The sequence below is a fragment of the Protopterus annectens genome, chromosome 6.part0 (assembly GCF_019279795.1).
Source record: "Protopterus annectens isolate FY-2018-M chromosome 6.part0, PAN1.0, whole genome shotgun sequence".
Lineage (NCBI taxonomy): Eukaryota > Metazoa > Chordata > Ceratodontiformes > Protopteridae > Protopterus > Protopterus annectens.
This window is the reverse complement of record NC_056737.1, coordinates 923,890,962-923,903,176: the sequence shown is the minus strand read 5'-3', so window position 1 is coordinate 923,903,176 and position 12,215 is coordinate 923,890,962. Positions and strand designations below refer to the sequence as shown.

At 36.4% G+C, this 12,215-nt stretch overlaps 1 protein-coding gene across 1 annotated transcript in view; it reads left to right on the top strand.

Moving 5' to 3' along the window:
• Nucleotides 1–5,157: 5,157 nt before the first annotated feature.
• GOLGA5 (golgin A5) overlaps nt 5,158–12,215 on the top strand; it is a 933,889-nt gene continuing 926,831 nt past the window's right edge. The window contains exon 1 of the mRNA XM_044074573.1: nt 5,158–5,339. The gene's annotated coding sequence lies outside the window, so the exon portion shown is untranslated. The remainder of the gene's footprint in view (nt 5,340–12,215) is intronic.

Sequence of the window (12,215 nt, the reverse complement as noted above, 5' to 3'; positions counted from 1 at the left end):
AAACATGCTTACAGTGTCTTTCAGTGCAAATGTTGATAGTGTGCATAAAGCTAAGATGAAATAGAAGTATAAATCGAAAGGGCTCATGGCTGCTTCCAACTCTAAGACCAACTATAAACCAACAAAGTTAGCTGCAATACCAAACTTTATTAATTGTTGTAATTGTGGTGGAAACCATGAAACCAAATGAGAGAAGTACTTAGCTTTTGGTCAGCAGTACCAGACATGTAAAAGTGGAATAATTTCAAAAGGCTGTGTAAATCTAATTGGGCACATTCTTTTATTAAGAAAGAGCATTCAAAGAGGCACGTTGATCAGTTAGAAAGCTGCAACCCTACTTTTTTTATGTTGATGATGTGTCTGTGCCTAGTGAAACAGTCAACACAGTAGATTTGTGGGCAAAGAGTAAAGTATTTTGTACTGTTGAGATTAATGGGAGACCTGTACAGCTCAAAGTTGATACTGGTTCAAAGTGCAATGTTATGTCAGCAGATGTGTTTGCTAGAGTAAAAGCTAGAGAAGAACCTGACCTGGCAAAGTGTTCATGTTACTCTGCTGGGAACAGCTATGACTTGCAATTTTACATAGTCAAGAGACGTGCAGTCATTTGTGGGCTTCGAAGATAGTTTTTGAATGGGACTGATTTCACTTAATGAAGAGATTCACCATGTAAGCATGAATGATAACAGCTCAAATTTTGCCCAAACCATTTTTTCTGACTATGCTGATACTTTTAAAGACAAATTAGGCAAACTCCCAATTGTGTACTCCATGAAGTTAGACCACAAGGTAATCCCAGTTATCAGACCAGCACATAACGTTCCAGTAGCTATGAAGAACAGAGTCAAAGCTGAGCTAGACAGAATGGTGCATCTAGGAGTAATTTGTCTAGTAGAAACAAACAACTGAATGGGTGCCTTCCATGGTGGTAGCTCATAAGAAAGGGTCAGATGATATTAGAATAAGTGTTGATCCAAGAGATTTGAACAAAGCACTAAAATGACCTCATCATCCAATGCGTACATTCGAGGAAGTTGTGCCGTCATGCCAAATGTCAGTTTGTTCTGTCTTAGATACAAAAAGTTCATTTTGGCAAATTTTGCTTGATTGAAAATCTTCATTACTAACCACACTCAGTACACCATTTGGAAGGTACAGATTTATGAGAATGCCATTTGGAATAAATTCTGCGTGAAGTATTTCAACATGCGATGGCACAGATTTTTTCTGGTTATCCATGTGCTGTGATAGTAGATGATATTCTTGTAGGAGGCAATAGTGAAGTCAAACTTGATGGAAACCTCAGGAAAGTTCTGGAACATGCTTGTGAAATGAATCTTAAACTAAATTCTCAGAAATGTAAATTCAGTCTGAAAGACGTTACTTATGTAGGTCATTTGTTTACCAGTTCAGGCTTACAACCAGATCCTTCTAAGCAAACAGCTATTCTTGATATGCTAACTCCAGACAATGTCCAAGCCTTACAACATTTTCTTGGCATGGTCAACTATTTGGGCAAGTTCATTTCAGATCTAAGTGAACTTTCAGCACCACTAAGAGAGCTGACATGCCAAAATGTAACCTGGTCAGAACAACACCAAGTGCATTTGATGTCCGGAAACAGAAAATTGCCACTCCACCTACTTTAAGATATTATGATGTTTACAAACCAGTAATTCTTTCCTGTGATGCTTCTAAGTTTGGTCTTGGTGCAGTCTTTCTTCAAGAGGATAGGCCATTAGACTATGCATCGGGAACTCTAACCCAAACCGAGATGCAGTATGCTCAAAAAGAGAAAGAGCTCTTGGCAATTGTGTTTGCATGTTCAAAATTCATGATTATATTTATGGACGACCTATTCAAATAGAAACTGACCACCAACCTTTGGTCACAATTAAAAGCCAGTGCACATAGCTCCTGCAGAGACTGCCACACGCTCAAAAAAAGTATAATTTCAATCTTATTTACACAAAAGCAAAATTCTTTATCTTGCTGATGCTTTATCCCAATTTCCCAGAATAAACACTGAACATCATGTGAATGAGAAACCTAACTTTTAACTCATAGAAGTGAGAATTTTTTCTTTCATACGCCTTGTTAAGATTAGAACTCGTATAGCTTCAGATCCAATTCTTCAGAAGCTCAAACATTTTATCAAGTCAAGGATGGCCTTCAAAGCAATCTTGCTTACCAGTAGATGTGTATCAGTATTTCCTTACAGAGATGAAATTTTGATGGAAGATGGTATCATCACGAAAGGTCCAAAGGTGATTGTTCTAAAATCCTTGCAACAAGAGTATATTAAAATATTGCATCATAGCCACCCAGGAAGTGATTCTACCAAATGAAGGGTGAAAGGTCTAGTATTTTGTCCTTCTTTATCAAAAGATACTGAGAAGGAAATTTCAACTTGTTCTGTTTGCAACAGTACTAAACCGCATCAACAAAAAGAACCACTTCAATTAAGCCAGATTCCTGAACTACCTTGGTTGACAGTAGCTACAGATATTTTTGAATGGAATGGTCAACATTACTTGGTATTAGTAGACTCTTATTCAAATCGGTTCGAGAATTACCTACTTCCTAACCGAACGTCCAGTACTGTCATTACAAAGTTGAAGAGACTTTTTTTTGTCCATGGTACTCTGCACAAAGTCATTTCTGACAATGGTGCACAGTTTAGTAGTCAACAGTTCAAAAGGTTTGCTTAAATGTGGTACTTTGTTCATGTTACTAGTGGCCCTGAATACCCACAATCAAATGGCTTGGCTGAATGTGCAGTTCAAAGTACAAAACAGCTGTTAGAGAAATCCAAACGAGAGAATTTTCATGTTTTTCTAAACATCCTTGATCTCAGAAACAATCCTTATTATAATTTACTTGGTTCACCTGCTCAGAGACTTATGTCGAAACAAACCAGAACCACACTACCAACCAGTAAGCCTTTGTTGGTTCCAGCTGCTAAAAACAACAAAACAGTAAAAGCTCAACTCCTAAAAAAGCATTTGTCCCAAAAGTCATACTGCAAGACCAGCAAACCTCTGAATCCATTAAAAGGAGAGATAGTGAGGATGCAGACCGCAAAAGGATTTGATTGGATTGGACTTGTGAAACATTTGTGTTTGGAACCGAGATTGTACATCGTTGAATTGCAAGGGATGGAATTTAGGTGGAACAGGAAACATTTATTTGTCTGAGCCAGTGTTACACCATCTTGCCTGTAATGAAGACTCTAATTCCCAGAGTTATCTGTCCAATATTCCAGTTCCAGAGAACATTTCATCATATGTTCCTGAAAGTATCCCTGAAAATCCTGAAGCAGAACATTCCCCAGTGACTGTTCCTGTTGCTAAACCCAGTTCTGATTATTATATTACGAGGTCAGGTCATATCTCAACACATAATCCTAGTTACACGGCAACCTGGACATGATTGTTCTTGTTTGTATATCTCTATATAATTTGCATGCCTATTCAATTGTCATTTTTACATTGCATGACAGAATAGTCAAAGAAGGATGTAGATCAGAATGTGTGTTTACCTTTAAGAAGCATTCCAGTCTGTTGGCATGCGCATATATGCACTAATCACGTGCAAGCAAGAATTCCAGGTTGAGTGAGCAGCCAGAGTGAAAGCATGCTTGTATGCAGCAGTCAGTCATTTAGTTAAATATTCTAGTCCTCCAGCCAAATGTATTTGTGTAATAAATTACTTAACGAGCACCCAAGCCTCATCGTCTATATGAACACACAAGACGAGTGACACACATTACACTAGAGGCGGTTAGGGTTTTTGGTACAAACGTCAGATTTTGCAAGGCAAAACATACCCACGGCCAGTACAAAGGACAGAACTTCAATTTGTGGCCTACGTGAAAGCTTATTCTTGTAGCATTTTACTTATTTATTCTGTTTCTTGTCACATTTAGGTGTTTCACAGACACGATAACTGTTTTATGCAACTATTACATACAATATATGTAATATGTTTATCCTAAAATCTCAGGACATTTGCCATTTTTTCGATTTCTTTGCAGAACACAACTGCTCAAAGAGGGACTGTCCATCGCAAAGTGGGACAGGTGGTAACCCTAGGCGGTTCTTCTTGCTACTGCGCATCCTGATGTGTTATCATATGAACAATCGCCCAAATATGGTTAAGCATTCCCAATTTGTAGTCATGTTTGGTATTCGTATACAGTTATTCGGTTTTGAAATAATTTCTATCGTTTTAAGTGCATAGCTATTACACCTCTCAACTGTCCACATTTTTCAATTCGTATTTTGGTCTGCTACTCATAAAATTTGTGTTTCTTACAAATCAGTGAGGACTGCAGCTACTAAATGTCAGGGTACCAATGAAGAGACATTTGAGTATCAGACTTGATATCGTTAGAAAGGTAAATGCGTCTAGCTACAAAACGTGCCACTGTCCTCCATTACTTTTGGCTTTGCCCACATTTTTTTGTGATAATAGGTTGAGAGGTGTGATAAGCATATGCTGCTGACAAACGGCAGTGTGAGAATTACGGGCGAAGAGCTATAATATTTCAGACAAATGCTTAGCAAAAATATACGACTCATCTCAGCGTATTTTACAGCACCCATTTTTGTCCTTTGTTATTTCCGTCTCTGACAGTCCCCGATTTCTTAAGTGAAGTCTGAGGTTGACAGCTATATTCAACTGAAATGTACAATACATCTCAACGGTCCCCGATTTTCACTAACATTTTAGCTGTGCCCCTCCTAATCTTTTCTAAAACAGATTACTTTTGCAGAAGAAGCGGCGAGTTACGCACTTAATAAATACTGACAATAATTAGTGTTGTAGACTTCTTTTACAATGTGTCATTATTATTTTAAAAATGCCCTTGATTGTCTGTCTCCGATTCTTTTGAGATTTGTCCTCAAGTTCTTGAGATTGAGACCTATGACAAGAAATATCGTCGAATCCAGTCACTTGCAAGACAGTAGATAAAGAAACTGATTCTCTTGCACCCTGATAAGCTTTCCCAGACATTTCAACTCGTTCTGCCACACATTTCTAATAATACTAGCAACCGTATTGCTCAATTCGTAAAGAAGACAAATATAGCTGTGTTTACATCAGGCAGGCAACATGTGAGACGCACCGTGTTGATGTTTGGGGACCTACGTCTGTAGTTCCGGGTCCACGTCCACGTCTCCAGGAAGATGGAGTGGTGGTTGTGTAAGGTCTTGCAGTGGACTCCACAGAACAAATTCTGTTGTTTATGGATTAAGTGAAAACTTTTAGAACCGTCTTCTACTTTTCTAGAGTTTTAACATTATATTGAATGAGACTGCTTTGAAGAATGATAGGTGAGATACGGGTGATTAAGTGGGGGGCCTATGTATTTGAAGTGATGTAAAGAAGGATTGCAGATTTATTTCTACACTTATGCTGTCTAGACTCCGATCAGTGAACAGACGTGGAGTATGAACTGTTGTCAGCTTTCTTCACACTGTGTGTTTTGTTTAATGCATTTTATGTTTAATGTTACTAGTAGGGTTACCATCTGTACCGTGTTTACGCAGGACACGTCTGATTTAGGTAGCTGTATCTTGCGAAGTAACATGAAAAGTCGCAAGTAAATAACATGAAAAAGTGACAGCTGTCTTGATATTTTAGTTTTCGTAATGAAAATCTTGTCTAACTTACCTTTAAGTATCGGGGAAACTACGATACTATGCTAGAAATACTTTAAAGTGTTACGTAGCAGTATGAACTAAATTAAAACTCTGTAACTGTATTTTATTTGATGTAGAGAAAATAAGTTGCCGCACTGTTTGAGACCGTGTTTTCTTCCTGCTAATCAATGTTCAATAAATACCTTACTTTAGGCATCTGATAGAGTATCAGTGTGCAGATCACATTAGGCTTCGATTTTTTTAGCAAATATAATGTGGTCGTAGTTTGTATATTTGTTTATTTGATTATTTTGTGTTCTTAATGTAAGACTGAATTTTTTTTATTACATAATAGTAAAAATGGCATAATTTATCTGTAACGTGTCACCATTTTGCAGCTTAAGTCTGCCTGATACCCCTATTCTCACTTTTTAGTTTCTGAAAATAAATGTACAGTAGTGGTGTTGTTTTCATTTTTATTTATATGTGATGCGAAGCATTTTCCTTTACTAATGAAGTTGTGCACTTGAAGGATAAAGTACACTATGGACACATCTGTAAGGATTCTATAAGTACCCAAAACAAAAACAGGTGAGGTTAGTTGCTAATGTGTAAAATATTTGTAAAAAGTCAGCATGCTAAATAACAACAAAAGAGGTAATTTTTAATGCCGTCATCTTAAATTTTAAAAAGACATTATCAGAATAATTTAAAACCACTCATTTTAATTGGTTTTACAAAACTGACATTACGAACCAGCCATCACCAATAAATTACTATAAATATTTTGAAAGCTGAACCTTTGAAATCTTCCACTTTCTGCCAAAATTGTGCCTTCACAAGTCACCCCAAAAGTATATTCGTTGAGGCTTTAAAATGAATGAAATATATAAATAATAACTTGGTGTAAAAACATAGAAATGAAGGGCTGTCAAGGTGTAGATTACCACATCGATTTAAGTTTTCAGTACATTTCAAATTTAAGTGAACTTATTAAGAAAATTAATTTAGAAAATGTGTCGGTGAAAGTCTGCATGTGGACCATTTAATGCAGCCTGTCTGGTCTGTAGTTGCTCTTTGAGGTCTGTTTACCTATTTGGTTATTAGTTTCCAAAAGAGCTTGGGATGGGTTTTGAGGGAAATTAGTTGTGAAAGGAGGTAGAAAGATTCATCTCTTCAAACAACTCTTTTTGCTAGGTTCCTCAGGTTGTTAAAGCTGATTCTGTTATTGTGCTTGGAGAATTTCCATTCTTGGCAGGCAGTGTCCCTGGTTTTAATTGAGGCTTTTAGTTCTTTTGTAATCCAAAGTTTGGGATTGAAGTTATACAGCTTGAACATTTAGTCAAGTATTTTTCCTTTCGGTGTACCAGTTTTGCTATCAGTGTCTCCGCAGTCTCTTTGGAATTACTGATTCTGATGACGTGTCTAATCAATGGAGGCTAGCTTTGTTTTTATTACAGCTATATGTGGTTAGAAATTTTAGCCTGGAAGAGGATACATTTTTTTTTTTTTTAAATATTTTTATTCATTTCCAAAAACAAGAAAACATGAATGCAGGTTATTTATGACAATGAAGTATTTACAAATTATTTAAAAAGGTAGGCTAAAACCTCTAAACAGATATCAAACATTAAAACCAAAATAAAGTATTTACAAGGGTGTCTATTGTTAACATATAATTGACTTTCTATACAATTGTTTCCTGATTATAATCTGCTGCAGTCATTATTCTCCAGTATTTCAGTTACTTTTTGCCATGCTATGTATAATGATGTAGTTCTTTCAGTTCTTCCTTTTAATAGTGTTCATTTCCAATTGCTGTACTGCTGACACCATATTCATGAATTGCTTAAAAGTTGGAGAAGCTTTGGATTTCCAGTTTGATGTAATGTTCTTCCTTGCAATAGAAGAGGATACATTTTTGAGGGAGAAACAGTCTGGAATATCAGAAGTTATAGGTATGTGGTTACTTAAAGTCTAAGATTTGGTTTGTGGTACTGGAAACAATAAATTCAAGATGGGAGTGGTTTGTTTTGAAGTTTGTGGCCATGTTGGGAACTTACTGTTTGTAAAAGGTTTTGATCATTAAGGAAGTCATTGATTTAATGTCATTTTTCAAGTTGGCCAGTAGTACAGAATAGGATGCTGCTTTTGCAACTTTTTTATTTGTCAAGAAAGGCTGCTTTTGGTTGCAGTCTTTCTCCTTGTAGGTGATATCTATAGCCCTAAGGGTACCATATCCTTGTCAAAGCCATGCTGTGAATGTAAAAAGAAAGCCACAGTTGTTCACATGGCCAACCACTTGTAAGAACACAATCCTTTCCAGCACATTTGTTAAAGGCTAATGGTTAGACATTGAGCTGGAGTACTGGTTAGTGGGGTAAGCCATTTCGGGAGCTGAAGTAATAAAAACTTGTTTCAGAATAGGTGGATTATTCTTGTTAAAACTATGGGATGTTAAAAAATGGAGCTAGTAGTTTTGCAGGGGGGTGATGATAATAACTAAAAGGAATAAGTGGAGCTAAAAGAACACATGGTTCCTATTGTCTGACACTCAGTTTAAGTATATCCAGAACAGTTCAGACAGAAACCGTTCTAAATCAGAAGTTAGGAGACCTGGAAGATGGAGCCATCTGAGAGGATTGGGAAATAAGGCTCCTTAGGATACAGGGGTATACTCTGCTAAGGTAGGATGAGCTTTTAAAAAAAATCTCCAGCAGGGAATCTGAAACAGGTGATTGCTCAGGATAGTAGAATGTGGTGCTGTAGATTTATTGCAGTAATCCGTTAAATATTTGACAGCTTTCTAGAGTGATATCAGATGACTGACAAAGAGACTTTATTTCTGGTGACTAGATTTATTAGCCTTAGTTACACTTCTACAAGACACCCTAAGAATGGTGAATTCTTGATTATGGGCAAGATCCTTATTGTATGTCTAGCTCTTCCATGCTTTGTCCCTTATTCTTATTTGGTATTTTACATTAATAGAAAGCCAAGGATGATTGCATTGCATAATTGCCTTTCTCACTGGGAAGTGTTTTTAGTGTTACAGAAGATGTTCAAAGTTTATAGGGCAGTCAAGAATTTGGTCTTAGTTTGCTGTGAAAAGTTTATTTTAATGAAAACACTTTATTAACTAAATTGACTTTTCGGTTAAATAAATGGGGCACACATTGGATTTCTTATAGGACCAATAACTCGACAATTATCACTAAGGGAGATGGCTTGGACGCATGATTTGATACATTCCTGGTAGGTGTACTGCATCAAGACTTCCCCTCGTATCATTAGGTGGGTTCAGACCAAGAGCCTCGACATGAAACACATGAAAATCTATCTACTAAATGTGTTTTGAAATTGCATGCCCTTAAGAGATGATTATTTGACAGGTACTGCTTTTTCTAGTATTTATACATAATAGCATATACAATGATGTATTCGTATTTATCCATTATTAATTATTATTACTTATTTATATCTTATTAGATTATTAGGTTTGTATATATATATATATATATATATATAACTACATCGGCGATAGATATTTATCCATAATAATTAACTAATTGACTTTTACTATAATATATTAACTAATTTATAGTTAGTTTCATTATTAATTTTGCTATTGCTAGCTTAGTCAACTAGCTATAAGGCTTGATGTCATTTTTATTTATGGCAACTATTATGGATTTTTTGAATTAATATGTATTGCTGCTTTTTAATTTTTAATTAATTCAATAAGATAAAGGAAATGTGTTCATGTTTGCACATAACTTCAAGTTAAAAACAGTGTAACTTACCAGTATATTACTTGAAGAATGTGCACGAAGGCTTTCCCTTTTAAGAATTAACTGGGTTCACTAATTTAGGTTTTAATTCATTGATTGTTAGATTTTTTTCTATATAAAGAATGTTAATTGATTTTCATTTTGTTTCAGTCTGATGAAGGTGAGGCACTGATCCACACCGAAGCGCTTACTAATAAATGCAAGTTTCTTTTATTTTATTGTCAGTTTGCTGGCTATCATTGCGTTCATCCTTGCGTACTTTTCAGTAGTTTGGTTTCTTGTTTTTCGTTTGTGAGAGTTTTACTATATGGCGAGTGGAACCGGAGCAGTTTCGCAAAACCTGTTTACACAGGAAGACAATATAGACGGTAATCAGAACAATTCTGCTGGCGACTTAACCACGCTAGTACAATTACTTTTGGGAAGGGTTGAAACTTTAACCCAACGTGTCGAGGCTCTTGGTCTGAACCCACCTAATGATACGAGGGGAAGTCTAGATGCAGTACCTACCAGGAATCGGAACAACATTGGTTTTATTAATGCAACGACGAGCCAACACAATGCACCAATTACCAATACTTCGGAAGATAATTCTGAACCTGCAGCACCACTTGCTCCAATTTTACCAACAAATCAAGCAAGTGTTTTACCATCTATGGGTACTTTTCTTAACAATAAATACAGCTTTAATACTAACAATGACAACAATGCTCCCTTGGATGCAGTAGAACAACAGAGGGAGAGTTCTTTCTCTGATCAAATTAACCTTTTCGACACCAAGCTTTTCAGATGTAGGAAACTCCAACTGGAGGTCTCGTATTTACAAGAGTGCATTACCAAAAAAATCATACCCAAAGGCTTGCGTCAATGGCGTTATCCAGCTGGATTAATATATGATTCTTTATTTTTTAAAGAATTGATCCAACCTTTTGACAGGCAAGGTATGGAATTTTTACAATCTCTTATTAATTATTACAATCAAGAAATTAATAATCTTGAGTGATTTAGAAATTTTGGAACATACCATAGTGACTCATGGTGACTTTTCCCGTTACAAATATGACTATTGTAGAATATATACAAGCATACAGGCAACTATGGATAAAATGCTTGCCACTAAAAAGAGGAAAATAGCTAGAGACTTGTACGATTATTCGAATAATATTGCTTATCCTAAGCCTCCATCTAATAGTAGCCCTGATAAAAATGACATACATAATAATAACAGGGTTGATGGAACCCACGACCAAGAGCAAGCTCGTTCTTTCAACAATATTAGTAACAATGAAGGTAACGGGTTAAGACGAGCTTAAAGAATTATCAATCGCAACAACAGCACTAATGATACTAATGCTAATAACTACCATGATTGACCACACGTGGTTAACCCCAATGATGAGCAAAAACAATAGTGACCAGGGTTTTCGGACCGATCGGTCTGGTCAACAGAACAATCGACGGACCAACCGCAATCAAAGGAACAGGAGGAAACAAAGGAGGTGACAGTTTCAAACCAGGTGCATGGTCTTGCTCCTTCCATACATGTAAGCACACAAGGTGACTTTAAAATCTATAACTATACAAACCTTGATATTCAGCAAGACAAGGTGACTTTAAAATCTATAACTATACAAACCTTGATATTCAGCAAGACATGATTAATCTTCTATCTAAAGGGCTAACTTACGTCCCTGGTAAAAGGATGGATTTAGCCAAAACAATCATTGATTTGAAACTGTGTGTACGCAAAATTAAACCTAAATTTGCCCATGGGGCGAAGTTCAACTGAAACCAGTTCTATCAGGGTTCCTAGTTTGTTTAACCCCCTTCACCCTAGACTATGCCTTTTGAAAAGATTTGCGAAATGGATCTAAGGGCTAGCTCTGAGAAAAAGCAGCATTTATCAACAACTAAAAACATCCTCAGCGCTTCTGAACAGGATTTTCTCCATCTACGTAATGACTGTAACATCAGGGTCATGAATCCCGACAAGGAGGAGGGCTTGTGTTTATGGATAATTTCATTTACGTTGAAGCAATGCAAAACATCTTAACACAAACGCTTATGAAAGAGTGTCCCTTAACGAAGTCAACCAGGCATATAGAAAAATTAGGTCAATATTGGATGACTTGTTTTAGAGGGTCTATAGACAAGGACCTATTTCAATACTTGTCAATGATTGCACCCAAAACACCTGCCTTATTTGGTACTCCTAAAATACACAAATCTCTTAATAGTCCCCCATTTAGACCTATAGTGGATGGTAGGGGATCCATCGCACACAGTTGTGCCAAATATATTGATTCTATTTTAAAACCATTGGTCGATAGCGAGCCTCAGATATGTAAAGATTCTTGGGTTTTTTTAAGAACCATAAACAGACTAGACTGTCAACTTGAGGCATGCTTTATTACCATAGACATCAAAGACCTCTACACAGTTATCCCCCAGGAAACTGGACTTAAATGGATCAGGGACTTTCTGGTCCTAAAAAAAGTAGAGGAGAACACCATATATGTAATCAAAACCTTATTGGAAATTGTTTTGACAAACAATTTCATGGTTTTTGAGGGAAAACTGTATTTGCAGAAGTCTGGTATAGCAATGGGGTCACCATGTGGGGGTAGTTTTGCCAATGCCATCATGGCATATTGGGAAGATGAGTTACTATTTCAGAACAGTCTTTACCAACAGCATGTCTCCTGGTATACAAGATACCAGGATGACATGTTCTGCATTTGGAGAGGAGATAAAACCCTTATTCCAACCTTTATTC